Source organism: Manis javanica, chromosome 3, assembly GCF_040802235.1.
Source record: "Manis javanica isolate MJ-LG chromosome 3, MJ_LKY, whole genome shotgun sequence".
Classification (NCBI taxonomy): domain Eukaryota; kingdom Metazoa; phylum Chordata; class Mammalia; order Pholidota; family Manidae; genus Manis; species Manis javanica.
The window spans coordinates 171,446,574-171,460,576 of NC_133158.1; the positions used below are offsets into that span (position 1 = coordinate 171,446,574).

A 14,003-nucleotide genomic window follows, 5' to 3' on the forward strand; every position below is an offset into this window, starting at 1 on the left:
CTACAAGAAACTCGTTTTCTTCATATGTTGTGTTTTTATCTAAAATACATTCAAATGGACACTGTAATTTTAAAAATACTATAATTCGCATTGTGAATTATTTGACTTTGTTTAGAAATGTATTACTTGATTCCCAGTGTTTTTAATTTCCTATTGATCTTTTGTGTCTATTTTTGTCTAGCTTAATTTTGCTATGGTAAGAGAACATGCTGTGAATGATCTCGATCTTTTGAAATGTGTTGAAAATTGTTTGGTGGCCTCCATACACTCACTTTTTGTTGTTTAGCATACTTTCAATAATATGGAGGATACAGTGGTTGTTGGGTATTTTGTGTATATGCATACTATATCTAAAAAAAGTACCTGTAATATTTAAATAAAATACATATATGTACCCAATTGTGTTGTTCAAATCCATCTTTGAATATTTTAATCTGATTTTTCTGTTAGCACTGCAGACACTGTTAAAGTTCCCCACTATGATTGTTGGTTTGTCTAATTCTTTTAATTCTGTCAACTTCTGCTTTATATATTTTTAAATTATGTTTTTGAGTGCATACCTATTTGGGATTGTGATATCTTAGTGGTGGGTTAATCCTTTTATAATTATGATCATTATGAAATGCCTTTTTTAAATTATGTTTCTTGCCATACAGACTTTTCTAGTGTTGGTATAGTGACACCAGTTTCTTTTGGCTATTATGTGCATGATTTTTTTTAATCCTTTTGTGTTCAGTATTTATGTGTCCTTATATTTGAAGTGTGTCTTTTATAAGCAGCATATATTTTTAAAATTCCATCTGACAATCTTAGACTTTTAATTGGCATATAGAGTTTGTTGACATGTAATGCAATCACTGATTATTTTGGAGTCATCTATCACCTATTTGTTTTCTATTTGGCGAACCTGTCTTATATTCCCTTTCTTCTTTTTTTCTAGTCTTCTAGTGGTAGGAAGCCAAGCCAAGAAAAGGGACAATGTTTCCTTAAGGCTTTAAGAACGCAGAGGAATACCAGGCTGCTTGACTTTAAAGCAGTGTAACAATGTACCCCCCACCGGACCCAGTGATATGGAACAACTTGTTCATCATAGTCATGGAGGCCCATTAGTTTACAATAGAGTATCCGTGTACCCTTTATTGAGATAGGTTAAGACATAACCAGCATTCTGCCTGAACCTATAGTACAGTAACAGCACTCCGTGCAACATTCTTGGGGACTGACTCTCCTTTGCCCTTGTAATGAATGTATAAAAGGCATGGGACCCCCCTGTGCTCGCGCCTAAGCCTTTGGATAAAGATCTGCTGAGCCAGTGCCCTCACTAATAATAAACCCCTTCTCACCATTCGTCTCGGTGTCCCGACTTGTTGTTCGTTGTTCCCGCAGTTCCTGCAACATTACAGTTAATCAATTTTTTAATTAGTCCATCCTTTTCTTTGTATTCACGTGTTAGTTATATATTCTTTTCATACTCATTTAGTGAATACCCAGTGAATCACAACACACCCTTACCTTATCACAGTGTAAGGAGCATTATCACTTCTACAACTTCCTTGCTAATGCTAAGGACTTTATACATTTTAAATTTACTTTGCCAGTGATGTTATTGTTATGCACTTTTATTACATTTATAGTTTAAAATGCCATAAAATGTGATTACTTGTTTAAGTCAATATTCATTTTTAACCACATTTTTATTATTTTCATTGCTTTTCACTCCTTCCTCAGTTTCTGTTTCCATCTAAGGTTATTTTTGTGCTCTGTGAAGAATTCCTTTCCATTAATACAATCTTCAGGTAAAGAATTTTTGGGGGTTTTTTAAGAGTTTGGTAGTATTTTTTTTCCCACTGAGTGTTATATGATGCTCTGTTAATTTGTTTTCTTGCACAACTTTAATAATGTCACTTTCTTGTTCTCTTTTGTCCTTAATTTCTGTTGAGAAGTTAACTGAAGTCATCACTTGCTCCTTTGAGGTAATGTGTCTTTTTCCTTTAGCTGCTTAAAAGTTCTCATCTTCCTTATGTTCCTTTGTTTGATTATGTTATGCTTAAGTGTGATTTTGCCCCAGCTGTGAATATGTGGACTGTTGGAAATTGCTTTTGGAAAATTCTCTGCCATTATTTATTTAAATATTCCTCCTGCATATTCTCTGTCAACTCTACTTCTGTGAGTATAATTGTATGTGTTATAATCTTTTAAAAACACATACATGAACCTGAGGAGGGGGAGGAGCCAAGATGGTGGTGTGAGTAGGGCAGAGGAAATCTCCCAAAACCACATATATTTTTGAAAATACAACAAATACAACTATTGCTAAAAGAGAGACCAGAGGATACAGTACAACAGCCAGGCTACATCTACATCTCCGAGAATTCAGCATGTCAAGAAGGGGGTAAGATACAAGCCACGGCCCAGCAGGACCCGAGCACTCCCCGACCCCAGCTCACCAGCAGGAGGAAAGGAGTCAGAGCGGGGAGGGAGTGAAAGCACAGGACCACTAAATAACCACCCCTAGTAATCTGTACCAGGAGCACAGACATGCATTGCATGGTGTGCTGGATATTAAGGAAACGGAAAAGTAAAATCTGCAAGCAGGTTGCCGCCCGGCTCCCCTGGGACAAAAGAAAAGAGAGTGCTTTTGAAAGTCTTAAACAGACAGGTGACTCACAGCTGGACAGAATTGTCCCGGCACAGTGAGCCCAGCAGACTGTGAATCCTGAGGAACTTCAGGTGCCCCAGCCCCTGGGGTGGTAACGCAGCTCTGAAGCCCCTCACAGCTATCAGCAGCCTGCCATTCATTCCCTTACCAGCTGGTGTGGCAGCAGAGCAGCTGGAGAGCGGCCCCACCCACAGCAACCAGCCAGTCTCCTTCAGGCATGCAGCCACCCAGGCCAGACACAGAGGACACTGCCAGTGAGCAGCTGCCTGTCGCAGGCAGACGAAGCCTGGGCAAGTTGCGAAGGGGCACCATATTCACAGGAGAGCACACCCGGCACACCTGCCACACACCCTGTGGGCCTCTGGGCTACCCTGACAGCGGCCCCACCTGTGGTAGCTCAGGGGACTAAACTGGAGGCTGCACCAGATGTGCCAGTAACTGACACAGGTAGCAGAGAAGAGCAAGGCGACCAGCAAGCAGGAAGGGACTTTGTTCTCCCAGCTGACACATGCCTACAACTACCTCTATCACCATGAAAAGGCAGAAGACTTTGGTCCAGTCCATAATTACCCACACAACCCCTGAGAGACGGCCTGGGGAGATTGATTGAATCAATCTTCCTGAAAAAGAATTCAAAGGAAAGGTCAAAACCATGCTGATGGACCTGCAGAGAAGCATGCAAGAGCTAAGGGATGAAGTCAGGATGAAGAATACAGAAATAAAACAATCTCTGTAAGAACTTAGGAGCAGAATGGATGAGGTGCAAAAGACTGTTAACAGAATAGAAATCAGAGAATAGGAATACAGAGAAGCTTAGGCAGAAAGAGATAAAAAGATCTCCAGGTATGAAAGACTATTAAGACAACTGTGTGAACAAACCAAACAGAAAAATATCTGCATTATAGGGGTACCAGAAGAAGAAGAAGAGAGAAAAAGGGATAGAAAGTGTCTTGGAAGAATTATTTGCTGAAAGCTTCCCCAAACTGGGGAAGGAAATAGCCTCTCAGACCATGGTAGCCCACAGATCTCCCAACACAAGGGACCCAAGGAGGACAACACCACGACACATAATAATAATTAAAATGGCAAAGATCGAAGACAAGGACAGTATTAAAGGCAGCAAGAGAGAGAAAAATGGTCACCTACAAAGGAAAACCCACCATGCTATCATCAGACTTCTCAACAGAAACCTTACAGGCCAGAAGAGAATGTCTTGATATATTTAATGCAATGAAACGGAAGGGCCTTGAAGCAAGAATACTGTACCCAGCATAATTATCATTTAAATATGATGGAGGGATTAGACAATTCTCAGACAAGCAAAAGTTGAGGGAATTTGCCTCCCACAAACCACCTCTACAGGATATTTTAAAGGGACTGCTCTAGATGGAAGCACTCCTAAGGCTAAATAGATGTCACCAGAGAAAATAAAATCACAACAAAGAAAGCAGACCAACCAAACAGTAACTAAAGGCAAAAAATAAAATCAACTATTCACAATAGCTGTCAACGGAAATACAAAAAAGTACAGAATAAAACACCCAGCACATAAAGAGTGGAGGAGGAGGAATAAGAATGGAGAGAAATAAAGAATAATCAGACTGTGTTTATAATAGCTTAATAAGAGATTTAAGTTAGATGGTTAGATGGTAAAGAGGCTACCTTAAATCTTTGGTAACCACGAATCCAAAGCCGGCAATGGCAATAAGTACATATCTTTCAATAATCACCCTAAATGTAAATGGACTGAATGCACCAGTCAAAAGACACAGTAATAGAATGGATAAAAAAGCAAGATCCATCTATATGCTGCTTACAAGAGACTCACCTCAAACCCAAAGACATACACAGACTAAAAGTCAAGGGATGGAAAAAGATATTTCATATAAACAATAGGGAGAAAAAAGCAGGTGTTGCAGTACTTCCATCAAACAAAATAGACTTCAAAACAAAAGCAACAAGAGATAAAGAAGGACATTACATAATGATAAAGGAGTCAGTCCAACAGGAGGATATAACCATTATAAATATGTATGCACCCAATAGAGGAGCACCAACATGTGTAAAACAAATACTAACAGACTTAAAGGAGGATATAGTATACAATGCACTCATTCTAGGAGACTTCAGCACACAACTCACTCCAAAGGACAGATCCACCAGATAGAAAATAAGGATATAGAGGCACTGAACAACACACTAGAACAGATGGACCTAAAAGACATCTACACAACTCTACACCCAAAAGCAGCAGGATACACATTTTCTCAAGTGCACATGGAACGTTTTCCAGAATAGGCCACATAATAGGCCACAAAAAGAGCCTCAGTAAATTAAAAAAGATTGAAATTGTACCAACCAACTTTTCAGACCACAAAGGTATAAAACTAGAAATAAATTGTACAAAGAAAACGGCTCACAAACACATGGAGGCTTAAGAACATGCTCCTAAACAATCAATGGATCAATGACCAAATAAAAATAGAGATCAAGCAATATATGGAGACAAATGACAACAACAGCACGAAGCACCAACTTCTGTGGGATGCAGCTAAGGCAGTTCTAAGAGGAAAGTATATAGCACTCCCAGCCTATTTAAAGGAAGAACAATCCCAAATGAATAGTCTAAAGTCACAATTGCTGAAACTGGAAAAAGAAGAACAAATGGGACCCAAAGTCAACTGAAGGAGGGACATAATAAAAATCAGAGAGGAAATAAATAAAATTGAAAAGAATAAAACAATAGAAAAAAATCAACGAAACCAAGAGTTGGTTCTTTGAGAAAATAAACAAAATAAGCCCCTAGACAGACATATTAAGAGAAAAAGAGAATCTACACACATAGACAGAATCAGAAATGGGAAAGGAAAATATCACGATGGACCAAACAGAAATACAAGACTCATTAGAGAATACTATGAGAATCTATATGCTAACAAGCTGGAAAACCTAGAAGAAATGGACAACTTCCTAGAAAAATACAATCTTCCAAGACTGACCAAGGAAGAAACAGAAAATCTAAACAGTACAATTACCAGCAAAGAAACTGAATCAGTAATCAAAAAACTACCCAAGGACAAAACCTCCAGGCAAGAGGGATTGACAGCTGAATTTTACCAGACATATAGAGAAGACATAATACCCATTCTCCTTAATGTTTTCCAAAAAGAAGAAGAGGAGGGAATACTTCCAAACTCATTCTGTGAAGCCAGCATCACTCTAATACCAAAACCAGGCAAAGACCCCACCAAAATAGAAAATTACAGATCAATATCCCTGATGAACATACATGAAAAATACTCAACGAAATACTAGCAAACCGAATTCAAAAATACATCAAGAGGATCATACACCATGATCAAGTGGGATTCATCTCAGGGATGCAAGGATGGTACAACATTCGAAAAGCCATCAACATCATCCACCACATCAACAAAAAGGACAAAACCCACAAGATCATCTCCATAGATACTGAAAAAGCATTCGACAAAATTCAACATCCATTCATGATAAAAATTCTCAACAAAATGGGTATAGAGGGCAAATACCTCAACATAATAAAGGCAATATATGACAAAACAACAGCCAACATCATACTTCACAGCAAGTACCTGAAAGCCTTTCTTCTAAGATAAGGAACAAGACAGGGATGCCCACTCTCCCCACTGTTATTCACATAGTACTGGAAGACCAAGCCAAGGCAATCAGACCACACAAAGAAATTAAAGGCATCCAGATTGGTAAAAAAAAGAAGTGAAATTGTCACTATTGGCAGATGGCATGATATTGTACATAAAATACCCTAAAGATTCCATTCCAAAACTACTAGAACTAATATCTGAATTCAGCAAAGTTGCAGGATACAAAATTAATACACAGAAATCTGATGCTTTCCTATAAACTAACAATGAAGTAGCAGAGAGAAAAATCAGGAAAACAATTCCATTCACAATTGCATCAAAAAGAAAAAAATACCTAGGAATAAACCTAAACAAGGAAGTGAAAGACCTATACTCTGAAAACTACAAGACACTCTTAAAAGAAATTAAAGAGGACAATAACAAATGGAAACTCATCCCATGCTCTTGACTAGGAAAAATTAATTTTGCCAAATGACCATCCTGCTGAAAGCAATCTACAGATTCAATGCAATTTCTATCAAAATACCAACAGCATTGTTCAAGGAACTGGAACAAATAGTTCTAAAATTCATATGGAACAACAAAAGACCCCGAACAGCCAAAGCAATCCTGAGAAGGAAGAATAAAGCAGGAGGGATCTCGCTTCCCAACTTCAACCTCTACTACAAAGCCACAGTAATTAAGACAATTTGGTACTGGCACAAGAACAGACCCACAGACAAGTGGAACAGAATAGAGAGTTCAGATATTAACCCAAACATATATGGTCAATTAATATAAGATAAAGGAGCCATGGACATACAATGGGGAAATGACAGCATCTTCAACAGCTGGTGTTGGCAAAACTGGACAGCTACATGTAAGAGAATGAAACTGGATGATTGTCTAACCCCATACACAAAGGTAAATTTGAAATGGATCAAAGAACTGAATGTAAGTCATGAAACCATAAAACTCTCAGAAAAAAACATAGGAAAAAATCTCTTGGACATAAACATGAGCAACTTCTTCATGAGCATATCACTCTAGGCAAGGGAAACAAAAGCAAAAATGAAATGGTGGGATTATATCAAGCTGAAAAGCTTCTGTACAGCAAAGGACACCACCAATAGAACAAAAAGGCATTCTACAGTATGGCAGAATATATTCATAAATGACAGATCCAATAAAGGGTTGACATCCAAAATACATGAAGAGCTCATGCACCTCAACAAAGAAGAAGCAAAAAATCCAATAAGAAAATGGTCAGAGGAGCTAAACAGACAGTTCTCCAAGAAGAAATTCAGACGGCCAACAGACACATCAAAAGATGCTCCACATTGCTAGTCATCAGAGAAATGCAAATTAAAACCACAACGAGAGATCACCTCACACCGGTAAGAATCGCCATCATCCGAAAGACAAACAACAAATGTTGCTGATGTCGTGAAGAAGGGGGAACCCTCCTACACTGATGGGGGGAATGTAAATTAGTTCAACCATTATGGAAAGCAGTATGGAGGTTCCTCAAAATACTCAAAATAGAACTGCCATTTGACCCAGGAATTCCACTCCTAGGAATTTACCCTACGAATGCAGCATCCCAGTTTGAAAAAGACATATGCACCCCTATGTTTATCGCAGCACTATTTACAATAGCCAAGAAATGGAAGCAACCTAAGTGTCCATCAGTAGATGAGTGGATAAAGAAGATGTGGTACATATACACAATGGAATATTATTCAGCCATAAGAAGAAAACAAATCCTTTCGTTTGCAACAACATGCATGTAGCTAGAGAATATTATGCTCAGTGAAATAAGCCAGGTGGAGAAAGACAAGTATCAAATGATTTCACTCATTTGTGGAGAAGGAGAACCAAGAAACTGAAGGAGAAAACAGCAGCAGACTCACAGAACCCAAGAACAGACACATAGTTACCAAAGGTTAAGGGACTAGGGAGGATGGGTGGGAAGGGAGGGATGGGGGGGTAATAAAGGGGGAATTATGATTAGCATGTATAATGTGGGGGGGGCACAGGGAGGGTTGTACAACACAGAGAAGACAAGTAGTGATTCTACAGCATCTTACTACGCTGATGGACAGTGACTGGAATGGGTTATGTGGGGGAAACTTGGTAATGGGGGGAGTCTAGTAAACATAATGTTCCTCATGTAATTGTAGATTAATGATACCAAAATTTTAAAAAATCACATACATGTATCATGCTCTTTTTCTATATTAACATTTTTGTTTCCTCACTATGCTTCAGTTTGGATATTTTATATTGATGTCTTCCAGTTCACTAATCCTGTCTTCTATGCATCTATTATACTGTAAAATCCATTGACTGAGAAATTAACATCACCTTTTGACTTTTCATGTAAACTTACCTTTTAGATTCCTTTTTGGAGTAAAACAATCTCTTTGTGTTGTTTACAAAGTTATTTCTGAGTTGGAAGACTGCTCTTTCCATATTTTTGTAATTCCTGTATTCCCCCATTCAGTCGGCTGCCACAGTCAAGCAGGCGGAAGGCACACTTTTTCTTCTGTCTGTACTGGAATTATTGCCTTTTTCTTTCCTAGAATTTCCACTTGGTTTCTTTATAGATTCTAATTCTCAGTGAAATTCTCCATTATCCACTGCCTTCACCATCTTTTCCTCTACTTTCATCACTTTTACTTTATCCTCTTGACCCTGTTAATCAGAGTTTTTAAAGGTTCTTGTCTGTGTGTTAACTGCAATATCTGGATTATTTGCAGATGTATTTATATTGCGTGTTTTTCTATTAGTTTTTTGGACATACAGTTCTCTTGGCATGCCTTTCAGTTTTTGCTTGAACAACTGGATGTTGTATAAAAATATTTTAGAAGCTCCAGATGATATGCCATCATTTCCAAAATGCGTTCACACTTTTAATCTGCTAAAACAGAGTAGGGACTGATCACTTTCATCCAGTCAAGGTTGAATTGAATCAAGACTAGGTTGCAGTTTTGGAAGGCTCCAGTGGCTTCCAACTGAAAGCTTGGTGTGGTAGGCAGGAAAATGGTAGGAAGAAAAGATGTCTGGGTCCCAAAGTCACAAATTGTGAACATGTTTTATTACCAGGCAAGGGAGGATTAAGGCTGCAGATTAAAGTTGCTAACCACAATGGCTTCAGGATAAAGAGATTATCCTGGATTATCTGGGTGGGCCGATCTAGTCAAGAATCCTTTCAGTGTGTGAGAGGGAAACAGAAGAGCTGGTGTCTGAGTGAAGCAATGTAAGAAAGACTCCGCCATTGCTGGTTTTGAAGATGGAAGAGGGTAGGGCAATGAGCCAAGAAATGTGAACAGCTCTAAAGCTGGAAAAGGCAAGACAATGGATTTGCCTGTCAAGCCTTCAAAAAGGACACCTGCTGCCGACATCCTGAGTTTAGCTCACTGAGATCCATTGCAGACTTTTGACCTACAACAACTGTAAGATAATAAATTTGTGTTGTTTTCAGCCACTACATTTGTGGTAATTGTTAGAGCAGCAGTAGGAAACTAATATACTTGGTACATTCTTTGGGCCCTCTCCAGGGTGTGGAGTTATCATTATTGTCTCCCATTCCATGGAGCTTCAAATTGTGCCAGTTATCTTAAGGGAAAACTGATCACTTGCTAGATTAAGTTCTCTGCACCCTACTTTCTCAATGAGATCGTGCCTGTACTTCTGCTTTTCCAGCCCTGAGTATGCCATAAGCTCTGATAGCAGTGCTCCTCTACTTGGCCAAAGCTGATACCTCCTGCCTTGTGCCCAGAAGTGGCAAATTCCCCCAGGGAAATGTGGTTGCAGAACATCATCTCACCTGTCTGTTACCCGTTCCCCTTTCCAAAAACTTGGTACCTCTAATCCCTAGCACTCCTAAATAGATGTTACTTTCTACTTTATCCACATTTTCTTGATGTATCCAACAAGATTACAATTCCTGCACAAGCTACTTCATCATGACAAAAGCACAAGTGAGGACTACGTTAGCTACTAATGTTTCACCTTTAGTTTCTAAGACTCTAGTATATCATTGCTGCATGGATGAGGTTTACAGGTTATTGTACACATTTATAACAGCTCAAGCTCTTCATTTATTCATACCTTTGAAGGGAAATCAGGTCTATAAGGGCAGTGATCACATTTCTCTTGTTCAACATGTTAATCCTAGGTTGGAAAAGGGTGTCTGGTGTAATATAGAAAATTATCAAATTGATGAAAAAATGCATATAAATGATTGTCTCAAAAGTGGGTTGAGTGATCTTTGCAGGACCATGGACAAAAACCAAATAGGGTCAAGAGGCGAAATGTTCTCCTAAGGTTAATGATCTACGTAAGCTAATATAGCTCAAATCAATAGGGCCAAGTTACCCTCTGACTTCGGAGTAAGCAAATTGAAAACCTCCTATATACAAGACAAAGTGATACTGCAAAAGAAGGACATCTAACGCGCTAAAGCCATCTCTGTTGCTTTGGCACAACTTCTCACAATAGCAGAGCAGAAGGTTAGAAGATTGTATTGTAGGAAACAATACAAAGACTTCATGGTGGCCTTTGGAAAATAAGGAATTTGTAAAATTATCATTTATTGTGTTTATTGTGTGCCAGTTGTGCAAAAGCTTGCTCAGGTTTACCTCTTGTTTTTAGGTCCCAGATGCAGTTAGCTTTTCCAACCTTGTAAAATACCACATACTGAAAATTCCCTTTCATTTTTTGCTTGCATAAAAGCCAATTCTTCCCTGAGTTTGTCTCTTTCTTATAATATTTAATTAAGTGCAGCCAGCAGCAACCAACATTCTGTTTTACCTCATCACAGCAGGCTCAGCAGTCCTGTGTTCTGCCTTCCAGGTTACTGAAGACAGCCTCTTGAACAGGTGTTTTTGCTACTGCAAAGACTAATTCTGTGGCAGTTAACGTCATATAGTAATCTTATTTCTAAGTTATAATTCCCTATATTTACTCAATTATAATACTAGACACTTAAATATTAAACTCTAGCATTCAAAAAATATATTTCTATTTTTAATTTTCATACATCTTATCTATGTAGCAAAATATAGCAAGAAATACATTCCCATCACTCATGTTTTAAAGTAATTATTTTGTCATATTTCTTTCCAGTGTTTTTTCATTCTACAAACAAATAAATATAACTTTCCTTCATTTCTACCTCAAACAGAGTCTGGAGTGTCTGGTTCCAGGAAGGTGACCCTGGATGCCAGAGAGGTCATCCCTGAATCCCATCTTCTGAGGCAGGTGCCTGGGGGCACATCACAATTATTTCCCATTTTCACCGAAGTCTTCATGGGCAACCAATATAACCACTTTCACTGCTATTTAAGCAAACTTTATTGTGCATCAGAATCGTCTGGGGGGCCTGTGACAACACAGAAAGCTGGGTCCCACCCCCAGCATTACTGACTCAGCAGGTCTGAGGCCAGGACCAAGAATTTTCATTTCCAAGAACTCCTAAGAGATGGTGATGCACCTGGTGCAGGCACTGGACCAGGCAGGGTTCTCTGCTCTGTTTGCCAACATTAGGTACTTTGGGACAGATACAGTCCTTTCCTGCCGACGTGGAGACACAGATGGGAGAACTTGGCTGCTGGTCTCCTTTTCCAAAGACAAGGCTGCTCCTCTGCTCTTAAATCCAGCTGGCTTAAATCTAAAGGGTCGATTTCATTTTCCTCCTCCTCCTCTCCTGAGGCCTCCACTCAGCCCCAGGAATGTCAGGATGGGCTTCTGCCCCAGTGTGACCTTCATGCAGAGACGGGCAGGCAGCATGTGACAAGGAACAGTGTGGTGTGTCAGGAAGGGCATGGGCTTTCCAGGCACGCTGCCTCTCCTCAAGGCCAGGTGCAGCCTCTTCCTGGCCAGCCCTGGGCAAGCCACCCAGTCCTGAGCCTCGCTTTTCCCATCTGCACAACATGGGACAATGATGCCCACATCCTAGAGGACTGCTGAAAAAAGCAAACGGGAGCAGCGTCAGCAGGAGCCCTTTGTTGACTGCAAAGTAGCCAACTGATGGGAATCCTCACTGCAGCTTCAGGAGAGATGGGCTCCCTGACAATCAGCTGTGGCATCATCTTCTTTTCTGGCAACTCTAATTTTATATTTAAGGCTTTCCAGCGCCCTCTTTTCCAACCGCACAGCCTTCACCTTTGAGCCTCAGTGTTACTGATCCTGACTCACCTTCCATGCATGTATTCACACACTGAGAGCCAGGCTGCTCATTGCCATCTTCAGGTACTAAAAAGAAAGACGAAAACAATCAAGAGACATGGCATTAAACTCCCATATCCCTTAATGCAAAGTCTTGAGCTTCTCAATCTCAGAAGTCAAGAGTAAAATGAGGAGAAACACTAACTAAGCAGTTTGTCATTGGTTACCAACAAGCCGAGATTCCACAGGCCCATTTTACGTCCTCTGCCCTGATCTTTCCCGTTTGAACATTAGGTTCCATCCCAGAATCTCCCCAATACTCAGGGACTTTCAGAGAAAGGAAATGAGATGCTCACTGAAAAGGGCAGAAAGGCAGGAGGGGGACATTGCAGATCTTGACCCTTTTATAGTAGTATGCAATCAAGTCATCCTGAGAACTTTCTTTCCTTCAGACGTCTTGGCTGTGATAAACGGTGATTACATCGTTGCTATATTGAAGGGAAAAGAACCCAGGTCACAGAGTCAAAAACACTTGGATGTCATTTTAGTTCTTCGAAAGACTGTAAGGCCTTGGACAACATCATTAACTTCTCTAAGCGTCAGTTTTTTAATCTGTGAAATGGAGATGCCACTGTTTGCGCATAGTGTTGTTTTGGACGGTAACACAGTTTCTCGCACACTGCAGGCCTTAGGGCAGGTGTAAAATATTTATTGAGGAAAGCCTCTTTTCCCCGGCTTTCCTTTCCCATCAGGACCTCCTCTAACGTCCCCTCCCACGAAGCCAAGGCACTGGGCCAGCTCCCTGCGGAGCCCACGTCCGTCCTTGAAAGCCCTGCGCCCCAGGCTACCCGGGCACCCCTCGGCCGGGTGAGCACAGCACCTTTCCGCCTGCGACCAGCCGCTTTGGACGCCTCCATCCCCTCCCCCGGCCGCGCGGTGGACTGCGTCACTTCCGCCGGAAGAGGCGAGCGCGTCAGCTCCGTTGGCGCGAAAGTCGGTTCGCGGTCTCAGTTATTTCCGTGTTGTGCCTCGGCCTCGGGCTTGGGGCGCCGCCGGGGACTTTCAGAGGCCGGCGGGGGTCGCGCCTTTCTAGCCCCCGTCCCCCGCCGACGTTCTGTGGGCCGCGAGTCCCCCACTCTCCGCCGGAAGACCCCCAGCCTCCACCGCGGTGAGCTGAGGCGCGGAGGAAGGCCACAGCCCAGCCGGCAGTCGTGAAGCCTTCTTTGGCCTTCGGGGCCCTCGGACCGCCGGGTGGGAACGTGCGTCGGCGAGCACAGGGCTGCGGCGGGGCCGAGAGCCGGGCCTTTCCTTGGGAGCTGCGGAGCAAGGCATACGGCCTTTTAGGTGGTACGACCTTGCTACCTGGCCTCCGTGTTGGTATTTAAAAGGCCGTTTACTCAGGGGTAACGAACTTCGAGCGCCCTGGATGTCGGCAGGGACAGACTTGTTCAGGGCATCCTTCAGCTAAGTGCAATAGGGGACTTCAAGCCCCATAACATAGTTAAGGCCTCAGTGTGTTCACTTTAGGGACATTAATTTCCTTTTCTGAG

The 14,003-nt window shown here is 41.2% G+C and overlaps 1 protein-coding gene and 1 long non-coding RNA gene across 5 annotated transcripts in view; one reads left to right on the forward strand and one right to left on the reverse strand.

The window, feature by feature from the left end:
* Positions 1-877: 877 nt before the first annotated feature.
* On the reverse strand, positions 878-13,404 carry LOC118973284 (uncharacterized). 2 transcript variants are annotated; one of them, XR_005062551.2, is made up of 4 exons: positions 13,334-13,390; positions 12,810-12,941; positions 8,672-12,540; positions 878-1,389 (listed from the first exon to the last, which is right to left on the reverse strand). It is a non-coding gene; the product is annotated as an uncharacterized lncRNA (long non-coding RNA). The 2 variants fall into 2 exon arrangements; XR_005062550.2 differs by having other exon boundaries at positions 12,810-13,404.
* A 4-nt stretch (positions 13,405-13,408) lies between these two features.
* The window catches only part of TOPBP1 (DNA topoisomerase II binding protein 1), a 67,331-nt gene continuing 66,736 nt past the window's right edge, over positions 13,409-14,003 (forward strand). The window contains exon 1 of one of the 3 annotated variants that reach the window (XM_073232404.1): positions 13,409-13,800. The gene's annotated coding sequence lies outside the window, so the exon portion shown is untranslated. The remainder of the gene's footprint in view (positions 13,801-14,003) is intronic. The other 2 variants (XM_073232405.1, XM_073232406.1) reach the window with 2 other exon arrangements.